A 13,138-nucleotide genomic window follows, 5' to 3' on the forward strand; every position below is an offset into this window, starting at 1 on the left:
ATGGCTGCTCCATGTAGACGCTACGATTTTTAAGGATCATTTTATGAAATGGAAATTTATATTTTTAATTTTTTTTTTTACCTTATGAGTATTTTTGTTAACTTTTAAATTTTCTTTTGAATTTGCTATGCTTTTTTTTCTTGTTTTCTCATTAAAGGAAATATAAAAACAAGACACATCAACCTATTCTGTTCTGCAGACTCTTTTAGTTTTGGAAAAGTTTATGGTAAAAATGTTCAGTGCTCAGTAGATATTTGGTTTGGTGCTTTTTTTTCATTTTTTTTTTTCCCATGAAAAATCTTCATTTGCGACAAAGACCACCTTTTGTGGAAACCATGTTTTGGTGGAAAGTTTTGACCACCTGTGGAAATGTGAACAGCATGTAATTTAGGAGTCAGATGAAGATAAGTTCAATGGACTGATATTTAGTTTCTCATGTTTCAGAATGAGGCAGGGATCCAGGTTCCACCATGCCAGCACGGCCGCAGAGTTGGACGCTTATCAAAGCGGTTGCCTTCAGGGTTTTCACGAGATCAGCTCTGAGAGCTCCACATCTTTGGAGGGAGTAGCAGGGCCACAGGAATAGCCTCATTTCAGCATCGATCCCAAGGAAAACCAGGAATAAGGAGGGATTTAAGAATTTTAAGAAACAGCAAACACAAAACTAGTCCCAATTTTCCCCATAGATATAGGAAAAAGATGTTCAGGAATAGTTTAAAGTTTTATAACAGTTTAAAAAAAAGTTAAAAATCCACGTGAACTTGTTTGCTCATCACCCTGAATAAAAAAGGGCACGTTCTCCCCATTCCATGAAGCTATTCTTGGCCACTGTGAGCTAAAAAGCAGGGAGGGCAGTTTAACAGGGGCAAATACAATTAATGTTCCCGCTTTTGCCATATTTCTGGGCTCAGGGGACAAATCAGGAAACTTTATGTCAGCAGGAATGTGAACAATAAAGGCAAAGTGGATTGCATGTTAGAAAACCATTTCACTCCCTTTTTATATTTTTTTATTTTATTTTTTTGCCCAGCAGTATGATGTGTTAACAATTTTGTTGGTTTAACAGTTCACACTTCCAGCACATTTATCCATTGGCACATGGGGGTTTTATGCATTTAACAGTTTTCTTCATTAAAGTGGGTTCCACTGTGTCTTAAAAATTGTTTTCCTTAGACTGCGTGTTTGTTATTTTATATGGTGTGACTGAAAAGCAGGCCAAAATTTTGGCCTTGGAAAATGCAGACTGCAGAGAGGAGCCCAGTGCAGGCAGCAAGATTAGCCTCCCTCAAAGCCGAGCACACATTCTTGTAAGACTGCTGATTGCACTTTGAAGCTTTCTCCCCTAATTGCTGGGAGATTCTTAATTTGTCCTGAGCTTGGGAAAACGAATCGCAGATGTACATGCTGCAATCAAAACCCTCTCTGCACAGGATTTTTGCATGCTGTCATTGAGATTGCCTTCACCCCCTTCCACAGTGCCCTCAAACCACCTGTTTTTTAAAAAAAACAGTGCCAGCATTTACATTTTTTTTTTTTTTAATTTTATTTTGAAGGGAGAGCAGTGGATGGGGGAAGGGAGAGGGTGGCTGTTATTTCTACAGAAGCAGGACTCGTTCTTAGAGGCATAAGAGACACCCAGGTGTTTTCACAGTGAGCCCTGTTCAGGGCCCTTTGGAGCCAAACTGGATTCCTGTTTGCCAAACTACACTTTCAAGAGGTGTCAGATATCGAGAACCTGTTTCAAACGCCAAGCCAAGCAACGGAGAGGAAAAAAAAACCAAGGGGAGGGAGGAGGGGAGAAGGGGGACGTGGGGAAAAAGGAAAAGGGGAAAATGTTCCTCCTCTAAGAAAAAGGTAGTTGTTCCAACTTGGCTGTTTCTTTTTAAAATAAGTAGTTAAGCAGTGCATAAAAACAGGTAAGTCTGTTCTGCATTGCTCATAGCCTTGGCAGGCCCTGTCCTTCCCTGCGTTAGAGGAATTTCTGTGAACCACCGCTGCACAGGAGAAGGGAGGGGAATTGTATCACTGTGACCTAAGGCAACCCAGCTTGTAAGGTTAACCATAATTTTTTAAACTAACATGACCTCTGTTAACCCCTCCACTCCAATCTTAAAAAAATAAAGAAAGGAAGAGAGAGAAATATGTTTACAAAACTACCAGAAAGAGAAAGGGGGGGGGGGGGGGGGGGAGGCAAAAGACTGAGAGTCTTGTTCCTTCGTTCACCCCTCCATCCCTTCATCTGTCCCTCACCTGCTCTTTTGTCTCCATGTGTCCCCACCAGTACCTGGTGTTTACTGTGTCTTGATGCAGCATGTCTAGGGACTTTGCTTTTTCTAATGAGTCACAGAATCATAAAATTAAGCCATTCTGGGAAGCCAGAAAAATTTGGTTCCATGTGTGCATTTGGGGCTTTGCAGGAATGTTCATGTCTGGATGTCTGAGTCACATGCTCTCATGGTAAATGTGATACATCCTCTTTTTAATGACACCATTGGCTTGCTTTATTTATTTTACTATACTCATCCCTCTCTCCTTATTCTGCAGAAGAACGTAGGTCATTTCCTCCAGCTGGGATGCCAGGTAAACCCACCTCAGGCACCCTTTGCCCTTCCCTCTTCTATAGCTGTCTTAAATCAAGTAACCAAAGCCAATGCCAGCACGGCCCCAGGCCAGCTGGAGGTGGCATGGGGCCATGGTATATGGTGTAGTCAGCTTTTGTGTCAACATTTGGATGATGAGTTCATCTTAACCAGAATGTGCCAAGCTCAAAGGAATCTGAGTCTGCCTCAGAAAATACATATGCAATACTCAGCCCACACAAAGACACTGGCTCAAGGAGGAGACTTACTTATTTCTGAGTCTCAAAATTTTCCTTATGGTTTACTTCCACCTACATTCATTTCTGTCACTCAGAGACAGATGTGGCATGGGGAAAAAGGATGTAGGTACAATATGTAGAGAGACCTGACCTCATCTCCCACCAATGCACAAGCTGCAAATACTGCCTAACTGCTCCTGAATACCCACCTCCTCCATGCTCCACCAGTTCACATGGTAGACACAGATCTCTGATTTTATATGGGACCGCAGTCAGGCCATTCTTAAAACATCTTTTCTTTGAAATGGTTCTTTTCCTGCTTAAACAAACATAAACAAACTCTCCTGTTTATCTATTTATAATTATTACGTGTGGAAAATCTACCAATTAATTAAAGATAATGTACAAAATAAGGAGCAAAAGACCAGATTTTCAAGTGGCATGAGCTGGCAAAGGTTCAAGACTTCACTGGAAAAATAGGTCTGAACTACCATTTATCTAATATGCCCAGCCCTCCATCCTAGAATGAACTCATGTACAATTAATTGTTTATATATATAAATATTTGCAGTCCTGTCTGGGTTCAGTGAGCATAGGAAACACCAGATCTACCACAGACCACTCACCAGCAGATGTGCTGAGCTCAGCTTTCCCCAAACCCACTGTTTGGGCAGTATTTATGCAGCACAGTGTAAAATGACTACTGTAGCTGTCTATTCTGGGTGGTCATCCTTCCTAAATGGTTCCTATAGTCCATGAGAAGACAAACAGCCTACTTCCAAGGATGAAGCTGAGCATCTAGTTTCAGCACCTGCCCCAGACAGTGCTTTCTGGAAGTAACTCCGTCTACACTAAGTAACAGGGAGACCTTCATCCTTATGAAGGCACTTAAACAATTTAAGCATATTCCCCTCACCAAGTAACTAGTCAGTGATATAAGAAGGAAGTGCACATCTGAAAGCCTGCTTTTCAGACAAGTAGAAATAACCTGTAGGTTGTGCTAGAGGTAGCGACCATCTCAGAGAAAGGAATGTTTTTTAGGTGTGGTCTCAATATCTTGAGGCATGAGGACCCATGGGCTTCAAGGAAGGGAGGTTGATTGTAAAGGCCTTGTAAATGTCATCACTATGCTGCTTCTGTACGTGCCAAGATGGTCCCATACTGGATGGCTGAACGATCTGAAAGCCACTAAGGCTAGACATAGAGCAGTCAGCTGGGAGACTGTTTTGACCTTTGTCAAGTCTTGAGCTGTGTCTTGGGAATTGTCTAGGTGAATAATAATCGGCCTAAACCCTGCTGGGACTCTCCTAATAATTTAGCAGTATAACCAATCAAGAAATAGTGAAAGGGGCTAGGCCTTAACACAAAAGTAACATATCAGGTCACAGCTAAAATATCTCAGTAGGTCCCACTGGACTACTTTGCAAGACAGTTCTGAAGGTGGAGGTCCAGCCGGCTCATCTGTACTTGCATGTCAGCAACTCTTTTCATTGACCATGTACTTATGATTTAATTGTCTGATTTCTGGAAGAAAACAAAATATTGGGGACTCATTTTCTAAGCTAAGCAAGGAGGAAGAGAAACTGCTAATGGAGAAGAGCAAACTTGTCTCATGCTGAGGAGCCCAGTTCCTCTAAAAAGGCATCACTGGCACATGCATATTTGTGCAAGTCTTTCTATTCCCACCCTTCCTTCAACCTGCTTTTTCCTATGCTAAAGCTGTTTGGAAAATACTGTAGTTCTGATTGCTCACAAATACTTAGTGTCTCGGAGTTTGAATGAATCTCTGCTGCTTTTATAGATTTGCTTTGAGTTGAAGAAAAATAAACAAATTAGTAACTCTTTTCTGCCTCATTCCACTAGTTGACATCCAAGATTCACTTACAATATTGATTTAAGGTGTTCTTCTGCAGCGAGGAGTTGATCTCAGCATCTTAATTGATGATGAGGCACAAGGCATCTCTGAGGCATCTATGTTAACAGAGAAAAGAGTACTTCAGGTTATCTCTAATCCAAAAATAAAACCCAGAGCCTTGCTTCTGATGCAGCTAATGAAAAGAATACATGTATTTCATTATGTATTTCATTCAGATGTATTCAGCATCTATCTGAATACGGCTCCCCAGTCTTCTCGAAAATAAAAGTTCTGGTAATGGAGTTTCACCCAGGTCTACCCAGATTTCAACTGGTTTTCAATGTTTGGATTTTAGTTATTCCCAGGGACTATTCATGCTCCTATCTTGTAGTTTGTGGGCTCCATGTGAACTGGTGACTGAAGGAAGGAAAGTGATGTGCACCAAGCAAGGGGCTGGGAGAGCTGAGAGTGAAACTCAGTGTCAGATTCCCATTTCTGGGCCACATCCTCTACCACACTGTCTTCTGCTTTTGACTTTTCTCCTAAAATTTCTGCTTAATTCAGTCTTGTTTCTTGACATCGTCTCTCGAGAAGGTTTTCTCAGCCAGAACAGAGAGCAGTGCATGTAAGATTCATTTGGTCTTAAAATTATGGCTGTAATGAAAAAATATCTTCTTTTCCTCCCTGGCCTGGAACAGCTTGAAATTACACCAGCATCATAAGGGAAATGAGGAAGAATACAGGTCACCTTTCCTCATTCTCCCGTTTTTTTACTTTTCTGGCTGATGAGTTGGAGGCCTGATGATTTAGGTGAAAGATTCGATATGAACAAGAATATATTGGGATTCTCATGCTTACTCCTCAGACTCCAAATTTACAAGCAAAGAGCACTGTAATTTTTTCCAGGACTTGATTTGGATTTGTACTCCATGTGCACATTTTCTAATTTCTTTTATTCACTAAAAGGACATAAAATAAGATTTGGCTAACTTTAAAATTACCCAAAATGTTAACTATTTGAAACTTTAAGAGATTTTCTGAAGCTGCTGAAATGATTTTAAATTCTTAATTAAAATTTAAATTGGCCTCCTCTAATCCCTGCAAAAGGCAGCCACAGATACCAGCAACTGGCATCTGAAATGATGGTCTACTTTGAGGCAGGATTTCTTTGCCCCAGTTTCTTCCCTCTCTTCACAGGAACATTGTAAAGACCTTAAAGTACTTTAATGTTAATGAAATATTTGGATACCAATGTGATGGATGTCACGGAAGGGACTACAAGAGTGTGAAGTATTCACTCTCTGACCCTGAAATAAATAAAACCTGATGTTATACATCAGAGGAAACTAATCAGTAGCAGCAGCTGAAGCACACAGAATAATTCAGGGACAATTATGTCCATTACAGAGCTTTGTTTTCATCTATAACACCAAGCATAGAGCCTTCTACTGACCCCAACAGACTTCTTTACCCTGGTCACCCCCACCTTTTCTGGTCGCTGCTCTTATCTCAAAGTCTGGAGCTCCATCCCACTGTACTCCACACAACTTTTCTACAAGTCCTGCAAGCCCTCCTTCCAGTCCCTTCTTTCATTATGTTGGCAGGATCCTCATCATCAGACTAAGGCAAATTACTGTGAGGCTGTGCTCTGCATGATACTACGATGGTGAGTATTTAAAGCATAGTAATTACAATCTTTTAACTCTTCCACATGTCACTGAAATGGACTGCCTATGGGAGGTGAACTGGTGAGAAAATCATGGTTTTCTATTGTAGCTCTGGGCTGGATTATGATCAGTACAGAGGTGCTCTGGAAAAACCGAATTCCTCAATCCTAATAAGCTTCTACTGAATAGCTGAACAGCCCCCAGATGAGATTTTCAGAGACATTTGCCAAACTGGGATGGATTTTCACCAGACCTGCTAAAGCCAAACTTTGACTTCAGGGCATCCATTCCTCTTATTCCAAATCTTTGCTTCACAGACCAAGTCTACTAGAGGTTTGACAAAACAGCTGTCTATATTTTTTTTTCAAGGCAGCATAACAACATCCTTTTCCTCTGACGTTATCCTAAGAATAAGTTTGGCTAAAATTTTGCTAAATAGCTCTGCTTATGGGGAGAAACCAGTAATGCTATGTATACAAGTGAGGGCAGGGTATTGTGTTAGAGCAAGTCAATCAAAGTAAACATCATTGACTGATATTTCCATCTGAGTTTGGTTCAGTTCATAGTTCACACTGCTGGATCATGATTCTTAATTTTAAACCTGAAATTTATCCACAGACACAAGAAAAGCTGAGGTCAGGTGTCACACTGAGACTTGGAAGATATTCAGTGGGAAGCTGTGCATCTGACTTTCTGGGTGACATTGGGTATATCAGTCAACCCGGGTCTCTGTGTCCACCTGTATTAAGGAGAATATACTATTTTCTCCTGGTTTATATATGCCTTTTCTTTTGAAATTCTAATTTCTGAAGCAGAAACTGACTCTTTCAGTGTGTTGCCCTGTGAATACAGAGTTTCCAATCCTGTCTGAGGTCCCAATATGCTGCTGTTAAAAAACTGGAAATAATAAAAATTCCCATTGAATTAAGTGGTGGCAGGAGGAAGCAGCCCCTATGAAAAACTAATAAAAATCAAGATCTGATTCATCAGAACGGAACTCCAATTTATGAAAAATGCAAAGGAAGGACATTGATCCCCCTGCACAGGAAAGGCGATTGGCAAAACCAAACAATTTCAGCTCACATTCGGCAGAAGCAAAGAAATAAATCTGCATGCCCGATAATGCGATTCCTCTGAATGAACTTGAGCCCAACAGTAGCATACAGGCAGAAGTCTACATCCAAAAATAGAAACTCTTGAAATCCACAGTTCATCTGGACAGGATTAGAGAAACGCTCCCTGAACATTTAGTGAGTGACATGTCAGAAAAGAATTGAACCAATTTACAGCAGTCCTGGAATGTCCCAAATAAAGTAGCTCTGAAAACAATGGAATAAGAAGGAATTCATTGTCCACTGCAGCATAAAGAAACTATTTCAGGCAACAATATCAGTGACATTAATGACTGCAACACTATCTTTGGGTAGCTCTGAAGGCGCTTTTAAAAACTGTGGCTGGCTCATGGGTACAATGCTGAAATTGTACCCAACTGAAATTTTTTCACTGATTTCACAGTTTCAGGGGTGATTAGTCAGATTTGCCTCTGACTTGTTTTTTGGTCACCCTGAAGCAGAACAATGCATAACATGTTGACAGTGAGATTTGCTGTAGGGAAATTCGGATTTTTTTTTTTTTTCAACGGGGTAGCTGGAGAGGAAAGGAGAGAGAATTGTCAATACAGCTGAGTAGTTTGAGTCAAAAAGCTCCTGAAAAAGTCACTCAAATATGTTGGGGCCAAGATTTAAACACTGAGATAGACCAAAGTAGCCGGTGTCTGTAAAGCATCATAGAATTTTCACTCTTTCCAGGACATAATGAAAGCTCACCACCCAGATCCTAGCTGGCATGCCTCAGGGAAAGTGCTTGGAGGAGCAGGACTGCAGAACCTGGTAGAAGAATGCTGTTCTACCAGTGTTATTCTTTCAGAAATTATCTTCTGTTAAGTAGAGCATACATGAAAAGGGGACTTTTCTTATAAGTATTATTTCAACAAGTTGTTACTTGACAGCTGTGTACCAACATGAAATAATGAACTTCTACCCCTTTGTCCTCCAACCTCTGTCTCCAGAAGAAAGGCAGCTTTGTGTTTGAAGGAAACAAAACACACAGGAACCACATTATCAGCATCCAGGTCATGTGGGAATGAACACAGTACAAGAGAATGCAGTAGAAAAGACAGATGAAAATACCTGGGATGTATTTGATACCAAGCAGTAATGTTCTAGATCACATCAAGCAGCCAAACTGGGGTCTTAAGCCTCCCTCTCCACACTACTGGAGAGGTTACAACCACTCCATCCTGATCCTGGTTAAAATCTGTCCAGATTTGTCTTGGTCCCTGGTATTTTTAGATTGTATGGTCTTACCAAGAAGTCTTTGGAACTTACATCAAACAAAGTTATGTCAAAGTAGGGAATATTCGTCCCCTAAGAGATACTCTTGCTCTTTTAAGCTTGTTTTGCTTAGGGTTTGGACAAGGAGACAAATGCAGTGAGACCAAGAGTGTAACATGATAAAGAGAATATCTAGAGTCTTCATAATGATGATTAGGAGCAACCAGAGACTTTTTAAGGGAATAAAATTAATTTGATCAGTAAAAGGTGTGAAGGCTGCCACATTTCAGATACCAAAAAGAAAACTGAAGTGCGAGGCAGCTCAAAACCGGGGCTTGGATCTGGGTACCTGCAATTGCAGTAACAACATTCCAGACTTTGACCTACCAGACTGAAAAATATTATAACTAATGCCACGAGAGTTTTCTTCAGACAAAAACAATCCTTCTTTAGAGAAAGAGGCTCACTCAGACATACTGAGTCATTGTCTGTGTTTCCCTACCTGACAATCTACATATTGAGTTTTTTTAACCATTTCAACCAAACTTTACAGTGAATTAGAGGTCTTAGATGTATTACAACCTTGTAATTTTTAAAAATAAAAATAGGTGGTTAAGTGCAGAAGGAAAGGCCTCTTAATTCTCCCAAAGAAGAAAAGACTGCATTGTGAGCCCAGCTCTTATTAGATACCTAAGGTAGATACCTGGTAGATATAGATGTGCCAACTGTACAAAGACTTCAGCCAGGATTCCTGACTTAGAAGACATCAGAAAGCCTGCATCCCACTTCACTGCTTTGTTGTAGTATGGAGTCTCTGATGTCTAATGCCAGATTAGTTCACATACATCCTCAGTGAAATTGAGTTTAAAAGTCAATCAACATGAGTTACAAACCCTTTGGAAACCAGGCTTAACTAATGCAGGTACTTGTGGAGTGACTAGTCTAATGAAAATAATTGGACAAATAGATGACAGTTATTGTTCCTAGAAGGTTTTCAGAAATTCCAAAAAAGACCATCAACTATACAGCAGATAGGAATAACATCTTCAAAACAAGCAAGATGCTTTTCAGGACTATGTATTTCAATTACTGAACTCATTTATGGGGTTAAATGCCACAGCTGGCCTTATACCTATTGACCTATATACCCTTACAATATACAAATATGACTATAAAGTCAACACAATTCCACTGAATTACTGTGGGACTTTTAAGATACACATCAGTCTCTGATGAGTTAGAGAAAACAGCCACAGCAAACACAAAATATCATGACAAACATGTTACAGATTTGAGTAATCACTTCCTCCCTAACATGAATAAGAGGCCACTAGATACCCATACAAAAGGTGTAATGCATCATTTCTCCCATGGAAGAAAGACAGCCACCTCAGGGCTTAATTATGCATAACACTATTTGACAAACAGTTGAAATATTTGGAAGTATAGTTTTTCTATGCAAAAATTTCAGGAGAGAGGTTTTTATCTTCTTATTCTTTATAGTCAGGTTAAGAACTCCGAGTGGGAAAAATATAACCTTCAGCAGACACTGCAGGTTTGCTATAAATGACTAGTGTAATTGATTATTTGTTATGGTTTTGCTCAATGCCCGAAGATCTTCCATGATTAGTGGATAATTCCTCAGATGTACAGCGTATGGAGAAGGTATTAATCTTGTCAGAAAAACCTACTCCAGTATTGATTTTGAGGGGGAGATTTAGTTTCCCAATTACTAGTACATCCTTTAGTATCCCAGTCCCAATAGGTCTTCAGCTGAACAGGCCCTACTATGCTTAGCTCGCAATATGTTCTTTTTGCCCAAAAAACGTCACTCCGGAGATGGTCTCATCTTGGGACTTTCCACGTATCCTCTGCTCTAAGATTCACATGAGCAACTGTTTGTTTTAAGATGAATCATGTCATGTTTTTATGGTTTCTGACACTTAAAAATATTTTGTTTCCGCCAGGCGGTGAAGTCAGCCACTTACTATTATTAAACCATGTGCTGTGTTATTCCCCCATATGGGTAATGATCTCAGTGAAGCCCTTACCAAATACAGCTTTACACTCTCAGATCTTACATAGATGCTACTGGTACGTCTCCCATTTGTAATATCCCTGGTTACCAGCTGCAGTTGAAAGTCTATGCTAATTTGTTGGATTTACTTGTCCTCTCTAGCTGATTCCAGCCTTGTGGTTTATGGGTTGCCTTTGTGGTTTGCTAAAGGTCAGGCCCTGGATGGCTCTAAATTTTCTTAAGTAGAATTCAAACACCACAGATGAGTATGTGTTCAAAGTAGTTGTCTTGGGTGGTATGGATTCAGATTTGGTTATTTGTGTTCGGGATTGATGCCTCTCCTCTTCTTTGGGGCCATGATTAGACACAGGTGTCCCCGCCTCTCAGTGCACCGTTTACCCACCATCTTTTGTTCAGATCCCAACTGTCTCCAAAATTTTAGGTTCATGCTAGACCCCAAGTTGCATTTCAAATTGCGCACCCCCCACCCCCACCAGTTCCCCAAGCTGAGGCCAAGATGCTGATCCCTGCCTTTGGCTTGACTCAGTAACTGTAATTCTCACTCTCTTTTTGCTGGCTTGCAGGCAGAGACTGCATCAGCCATAATTCAAAATTGCGAACAGATGACTCGATTACTTACTTGAACTGTACTCAATCATTACATCACCCTTGTACTGAAAATCACAGCACTGGCTCCCCATATGATTTTGCATCCACTTTAGGGTTTGGCTCCAGAGCTACTGGACTTACTCATTTGCTCCAGCTTACCTAAAAGAGCTGCTTGTGCCTCATAGACATCCTCAGACTCTGAGATCAGTCGGTGCCGATTTATTGATCATTCCAACGGTCTGACTAAAAACTGCTGGTGTTGAAGCCTTGGCTCCTCCAAACGTATTTTGTGGAAATCCCTGCAACCTTCATCCAAGGAGGGGGAGGGAAAGGAGGGAGAAATAAATCAGTTAAACTGTCCAAACACAAAGAGAAAACATTTTCTTTAAGCTGACAACAGCTTGGCCTCCGCAAAGGGAGAGCTCAGATTCTTTTTTTTCTCTTTCTTTCATGAAACCCTTTAGGTGTAATCTTTGCATTCAGAAATTTCCCTGACTCAGGAATAGCTGTGGCTGCTAGACAGGGTGTAGATAAGAGCACCAAAGAGCCACAGGACCATGGCAGGCAAGTAAACATGCCCAGCCATGGAGGATAATCCCCCAGGATGCCTGGCGTGGCTCCTGCCTCCCCATGGCAGCCAGCCCCGGGCTGAGATGCTCAGACCCTCTAGACACCTCCAGCACAGCCAAGACTCGGTTCTGGGTAGCTTTTGCAGTGACCAAAGCTCTGTCAGAGGTGCTGACCTTTCCCCACAGCAGAGCCAGTGCTGGCTGACTTAATTTGTCCCACTGTCCGTCAGCGGTTCTTTCACTGCTGTTCACCCTGCGGTTGTCAAAGCGTTGGCCGTGATTCCCGCTTGCCCTTCCCACCCTCGTGATGATGTTTGGAAGTGAAGCCTGAGCTATGCTGAGCAACACACTTCCTCTCCCCCGGTGAAAAGCAGCTCAGGACAAGCTCGAGGTCATGCAAACCATGAGTCAGGGCACCAGCGAGGGCTTTCCAGCACCGTCATCAATGCACAGCCATCCCTGCTGCAATGAGGGAGCACTGCTGCCCACTTGATACTGGATGAAATTATCCCATGAAATGCTGGGAGTTGGCAGCCTGGGTCTCATTTCAAAAGAAGAAATATCCACATAATGAAAGCCAGCATTTATGACTAATTGGTCCCTTGCTAAGCAGGCTCACTAGCTGGGTCAAGGTCTGCGTGTGCAGGCACAGAGAAAGAGACAATTTCTCTGTCCACAAGTCAGGTCAGTTCAGGACAATGGGTCAGTGTCTTATATGGTCATCTCTTACTGACAGAGTCACATGCCATAAATCCTACAGCTTAAGGACCATTAAGTTCAATAAAATAGAATAAAATAGAATAAAATAAAATAAAATAAAATAAAATAAAATAAAATAAAATAAAATAAAATAAAATAAAATAAAATAAAATAAAATAAAATAAAATAAAATAAAATAAAATAAAATAAAATAAAAACATGGAGCAGATTGCCTTGATGGGCAGATCTGAAAACATTCCCCAACCTTTTCTTTCCAGATTCCCACCACAAAAGAGGTGTCTTTCCATTTTGTAGTTGTAGTCAAGATTTTCTCTCTAGAAAAGATTACAAAAAGTACTTCCGTACACCATTAAATTCAGGGAAGGACATTGACATGTTGGAGAAGAAAGGCTTCACTGTGTGTAGCAGTTCAGGCCAAACCCAGAGATTTCCTCTCGCAGTTGCGTGGTGCTATCCTTTTCCCTAATATATTAGATGTAAAAGGAGGAACCAAGCATACCTCCTGAGATGGAAACAGCTTCAAAGGGAAAAAATATTGCCGCCACTTCTC

The 13,138-nt window shown here is 41.0% G+C and overlaps 1 long non-coding RNA gene across 1 annotated transcript; it reads right to left on the reverse strand.

Moving 5' to 3' along the window:
* Positions 1-3,035: 3,035 nt before the first annotated feature.
* Positions 3,036-11,597, reverse strand: LOC141941705 (uncharacterized). Its single transcript, XR_012628392.1, has 3 exons — positions 11,459-11,597; positions 4,704-4,789; positions 3,036-3,134 (listed from the first exon to the last, which is right to left on the reverse strand). It is a non-coding gene; the product is annotated as an uncharacterized LOC141941705 (long non-coding RNA).
* Positions 11,598-13,138: the final 1,541 nt, after the last annotated feature.

This window comes from Strix uralensis, chromosome 3, assembly GCF_047716275.1.
Source record: "Strix uralensis isolate ZFMK-TIS-50842 chromosome 3, bStrUra1, whole genome shotgun sequence".
Classification (NCBI taxonomy): Eukaryota; Metazoa; Chordata; class Aves; order Strigiformes; family Strigidae; genus Strix; species Strix uralensis.